Here is a 6,045-nt window from a genome sequence, read left to right as displayed (position 1 = left end):
GAAACTGAGGCAAACAGGGTTAAGTGACTTGCCGAGGGTCACACAGCTAGTAAGTGTCATATGTCTGAAACTAGATTTGAACTCGGGTCCTTCTGACTCCAAGGCCAGAGCTCTATCCACTGTGCCATCTAACTGCCCCTGGAATCAGAGTAATCTTAGGAGAAGCCTAAGAGAGCAGTGTAAAAAACAAACAAACAAACAAACAAACAAAAAAAACCCCCAAACCTAGACAGCCTAGAGGATGAGGGTGTGGTTAAAGGTTTCACAGAGGTCAGAAGAATGATCTGAGGAAAGACTATCGGATTAAGCAATCAAAAGATGAGTTTCAGTTTGAGTGGTGAGGGCACAAGTTCAAGAGCACATGGTACAGAAGTGAATGGGAGTTTGTCTCTGGACCTACTTTTTATTCCTGGGACTTTGTCCCTCTCATGGCTTCCTTCCTTCCTAAAGAACTGTAACAGAAGGGACAGAATCAAGCAGAACCCACAAAAAACCAGAGTGAGACAAAGTTCCAGCCCAAGACAACCTGGATGGCTGATGGGAAAGGTCTGTTGCACCAGGCTGGAAGAGGAGCGCAGTTCAGCATGGGCCACACCACCAGAGATGGGGCCCCCAAAGCAGGCCTCAGGGGACTGAATTACAGGTAGCTGTGGCAGTTTGCAAACTTATCAACCCACAAATGCCAATGACAACTTAACAGGTCAGTAGGAAAGGTCTGTTCAACCTGGGTGAGAGAGGAGTGGCACAGCCCTGTGGCTGTGGCTGCAGCTGATTCTGGAGCTCTCTGCCCACAGACAGTGAGGGGATTGATTGGCTGATCAGAGGGGGAGGGCAGGGATCTCTTTGTTGGCATTAAGGCAGGATTCTCTTGCTTTGCCCCTGCTTGGATATGGTCACAGTCCTGGGTGGCAGTCCTGGGGTGAGGAGGAGCACTGGCATAACAGAGCTTGAGGCAGCAATGGAGAGGGAATCCTCCTCACAGTTCCAAGGCAGAAAAGAGTGCTTGTGGTCACTCACGGAACAGAGCCCAGGCCAGGAAAGGAGTAAATGCCTCTCCTTTGATGATTCCACCTTGGAAGAACTGAAAATTTACAGGTCCCTAGAAGTATCTCTGAAAACAGCTGCACAAAATCCCTGAAGCTTGGGACAGTACACCCTTAACACTGGAAGCAGACCCCTACTTTAACAAAATATTAAAAAGTAAAGTAACTGGATGGGAACATGAGCAAACAGCAGAAAAAACCCTCAGACTATAGAATCTTACTTTGGTGACAAAGAAGATCAAAACATACAACCAGAAGAAGACAACAAAGTCAAAGCTCCTACATCTAAAGCCTCCAAGGAAAATATGAATGGGTCCCAGGCCATGGGAGAGTTCAAAAAGAATTTTGAAAATCAAGTAAGAAAAGTAGAGGAAAAATTGGGAAGAGAAATGAGAGTGATACAAGAAAATCATGAAAAATGAGTCAATAGCTTGCTAAAGGAGATACAAAAAAATACTGAAGAAAATAACACCTTAAAAAATAAAACCAACCCAAATGGCAAAAGAGGTCCAAAAAGCAAATGAGGAGAAGAATGCTTTAAAAAGCAGAATTGGACAAATGGAAAGGGAAGTCCAAAAGCTCACGAAGAAAATAATTTTTTAAAAATTAGAATGGAGCAAATGGAAGCTAGTGACTTTATGAGAAATCAAGAAATCATAAAACAAAACCAAAAGAATGGAAAAATAGAAGACAATGTGAAATATTTCATTGGAAAACCACTGACCTGGAAAATAAATACAGGAGAGATAATCATTGAAATTATTGGAGTACCTAAAAGCCATAATTAAAAAAAAGCCTAGACATAATTTTTCAAGAAATTATCAAGGAAAACTTCCGTGATATTCTAGAACCAGAGGGCAAAGTAGAAATTGAAAGAATGCATCAATCACTTCCTAAAAGAGATCCCAAAAGGAAAATTCTTAGGAATGTTGTAGCCAAGTTCCAGAGTTCCCAGGTCAAGGAGAAAATATTGCAAGCAGCCAGAAAGAAACAATTCAAGTATTGTGGAAACACAATCAGGATAACACAAGATTTAGCAGGTTCTACATTAAGGTCTTGGAGGGCTTGGAATATGATATTCCAGAGGTCAAAGGAGCTAGGATTAAAACCCAGAATCACCTGCTCAGCAAAACTGAATATAATCCTGGGGGAGGGGGGAATAAATATTCAATGAAGTAGAGGACTTTCAAGCATTCTTGATGAAAAAACCAGAGCTGAATAGAAAATTTAACTTTCAAATACAAGACTCAAGAGAAGCATGGAAAGGTAAATAGGAAAGAGAAATCATAAGGGACTTATTAAAGTTGAACTATTGACATTCCTACATGGAAAGATGATATTTGTAACTACTGAGACCTTTCACAATATTAAGGTCATTGGAGGGAATAAATTTAAAATAAAATTAAGGATTGTACTGGAAGAAAGTGAAAGGGAGAGGTAGAATGGGGTAAATTATTTCACATGAAAGAGGCAAGAAAAAGCTTTTACAGTGGAGGGAAAGAGGGGGGAGGTGAGAGGAAATGACTGAATCTTACTCTCATTGGATTTGGCTTAAGGAGGGAATAACATACACACTAGATTGAATATGGAAATCTATTTTACCCTACAGGAAAATAAGGGAGATGGGGATAAGAAAGGGAGGGATGATAAAAATGAGGGCAGATTGGGGAAGGGGGTAATCAGAAGCAAACACTTTTGAGGAGGGACAGGGTCAAAGGAGAAAATAGAATAAACAGGGGGCAGGATAGGATGAAAGGAAATATAGTTAATCTTTCACAACATGAATATTATGGAAGTGTTTTGTATGACTAAACATGTGTAACCTATATTGAATTGCTTGCCTTCTTAATGAGGATGGGTGGGGAGGGAGGAAGGGGGAGAATTTAGAAATCAAAGTTTTAAAAATGAATGTTAAAAATTGTTTTTACATGCAACTGGGAAATAAGATATACAGGCAATGGGGTATAGAAATCTATCTTGCCCTACAGGAAAAGAGAAGGGGAAGGGGATAAAAGAAGGGTGTGTGTGTCATAGAATGGAGGGCAGATTGGAGGAAGGGGTATTCATAATGCATGCCATCTTGGAGTGGGGGAAGAGAGAGATGGAGAGAAAATTTGAAACTCAAAATCTTGTGGAAGTGAATGTTGAAAACTAAAAATAAATAAATATTTTTTAAAAGGGACAGAATCAAATTCCCTTCTTATTTCCTTCCTGTCCTCTCCTTTAGTCACATAGACCAAAGAGTGGGGAAATGGGTGTGAATTTTCTTGTTGCACCCACCAAGGCAAGTTGCATTCATTTATATGTCAGAGGAAATCCATCCTTTTCTTACCTCCTGCCCTATTTTTTAAGAAAAGTGGTCATTTAAAATCAGAATTTCATATATCTCAGTAGAAGTAATAGACTTTAATGTTTTTGTCATTACTATTACATAGGAGGCACTAGGTAGCTCAATGGATAGCAAACTAGGCCTTGAATCAGGAAGACAGGTTCAAATCTAACCTCAGACATGTACTAGCAATATGACCCTGGGCAAGTCACTGAACCTTTGTTGCCTTGATCCACTGGAGAAGGAAATTCCAAACCACTCCAGTATCTTTGTCAACAAAACTCCAGGGACCAAATGGTCCATGGGGTCATGAAGAGTTGGACATGATTAAACAATAAATTACATAATACCTCTAGAGAATAACACATACAAAAATTTCCTAGAAAATTTTCTAATCTTCTCTGAATATGTCCTATCTATAAACCCTTTTAGTAAGCCAGGCCTTACATTCAGAAATATCATGCATCTGTTTCCAACTCTTTTGTTAGTCGTGTTCGGCAATTTTATTTTTTTTCCCCAGCTAAAAGAAAAGAAGCCTGTCAGAGTCTAAGGTTTACAGCATGGCAGCCGCAGGAGTCTTCCTAGCATAAACACCGTATTTGATGTTCTGGTTGCTTTTTGTAATCTCTTGTACTTGTTTCGTGATCTATCTCCTCGATGTCAGAAAACCAAATTCCTGAGTGACTCTCAACCTGTTCACTGTGTTTATATAGATAACACCATTCGGCAAAGTGGTTCAGGACAGTAAAGACAACGCAGAAATTAAGGCTGTGGACAAACTTAATGGTTTCAATGCTTCTTTTCTTCTTATTGTTTGCTCCTGATAGTTCTAGGAATACCCAAATAAGAATATATCATAAAGCCCAACTCAAGACCCTGAGAGCAGGCTCCCTTTTCAGTGTGCTGAAAAATGAAAACAACAATAACAACACTAGCTAGCATTTATATTTAAGTGACTTACTAGACACAGCTAGTAAGTGTCTGAGGCTAGATTTGAACTCAGGGAGATGAGTCTTGCCACAAAGCTCAGACCTAGATAAGTAGATTGGAGGGTTATCTAAGTAGAGCTTTAAGCTTTACAAAGTGCTTCACAAATGTTATCTCATTTTATCCTCACAAACAACCCTGGGAGGTAGAGTGCTATTATTATCTGTTTTACAGATTAGGAAACTGAGGTAGACAGAGAGAAAGTGACTTTTCCAGGGTTACCCAGCTAGTGCTATTATTATCTCTGTTTTACAGATTAGGAAACTAAGTAGACAGAAAGTGACTTTCCCAAGGTTACCCAGCTACTAAGTTTAGCTTAGTAAATAACTGGTTCTAGATTTGAATTCAGATCTTCCTGAATTCATGCCTCGCACTGGAGCCACTTAGATGTCTCTAGGTAATAAATTTGCCAATCAATTAATAAAACAACCCTCATTTATTAATCACCTACTGTGTGCTGACAGCAGTGATAGGTACCAGGGGTACAAAGACAAAAGTGAAAGAGTCACTGCCCTCATGTAGCTTACATTCTAGTGAGAAGGCAACAGGAACATCTTTTAGTATATACAAATTATATACAAAAAGATATAAAGTAGTCTTGTTGGGGTGGTAGTAGCAAATGAAAGGATTAGAAAAGGTTTCATCCTAAAGTGATCCTTAGTTGAGTCTTGAAGGAAACCAGGGATGCTAGGAAACAGAGATTAGAAGGAAGAAAATTCCAGGCATGGGGGATAGTCAGTGGAAATACACAGAGATGGAAGGTGGAGAGGTCTGTGAGACACAATAAGAAAGCCAGTATATCTGAACCACAGAATGTGTGGAGCTAAATATTGTGTAATAAGGCTGGAAAAGTAAGTTGAAGCAAGGTTATGAAGGATTTTAAACGCCAGAGGACTTTATATTTGGTCCCAGAGGCAACAGAGAGCCATTGGAGTTTACCAGGTAGGGATAATGACATGGTGGCCAAAGTCAGCTATGAGCGGAGCCAGACCTCTGTCCCCCTTTCTTTCACCCTCCTTTGGCCCTAAACCATAAGCTCTGGTGTGCTAATGGTCCTCCTTGTCCTGGGACTGCCACCCAGGACAGTGACCTGGATCCAAGTATGAATGATGCAATAGAGTCCTGCCTCAGTGCTAGCAAAGAGACCCCTGTAATCTCCTGACCAGTTGTTCAACCCCCTTACTGTCTCTGGGCTAAAAGCTCCAGAAGCAGCTGCTGTCATGTCACGGCCACTCCTGCTGGTCCAGTGGCTCCCAAGGCCTGCTCCTGGTTTGCTGGGGCCAGAGCTGTGCTGACCTAGCATGCACTGGACTGTGTTTCCTCTCTTACTCTAATGCAATAGACCTTTCCTGCTCACTTTTTAAATTGTCTTGGGCTAGAAAATTGTTTCACTCCATCTTTTTGTGGATTTTGCTGCTTTAGAATTTATTTAAGGTCATTATTTAAACATATTTGGAGAGGCTTAGGGGAATGCTCAGGCAGATCCCTTCCTTTACTATCTGGGCTCTGCCTCCCCCCCAGTTATATCTATTCCCTCTTATTAAAAATTTTTAGGCAATTGGGATTAAGTGACTTGCCCAGGGTCATACAGTTAGTAAGTGCCAAGTGTTTGGTCTGAGGCCTGATTTGAACTCAGATTCTCCTGACTCCAAGGCCAGTGCTCTATTCACTAAGTCACCTAGCTGC

This window comes from Phascolarctos cinereus, unplaced genomic scaffold, assembly GCF_003287225.1.
Source record: "Phascolarctos cinereus isolate Bilbo 61053 unplaced genomic scaffold, phaCin_HiC Scaffold_726;HRSCAF=1367, whole genome shotgun sequence".
Classification (NCBI taxonomy): Eukaryota; Metazoa; Chordata; class Mammalia; order Diprotodontia; family Phascolarctidae; genus Phascolarctos; species Phascolarctos cinereus.
Note: the sequence above shows the minus strand (reverse complement) of the source record.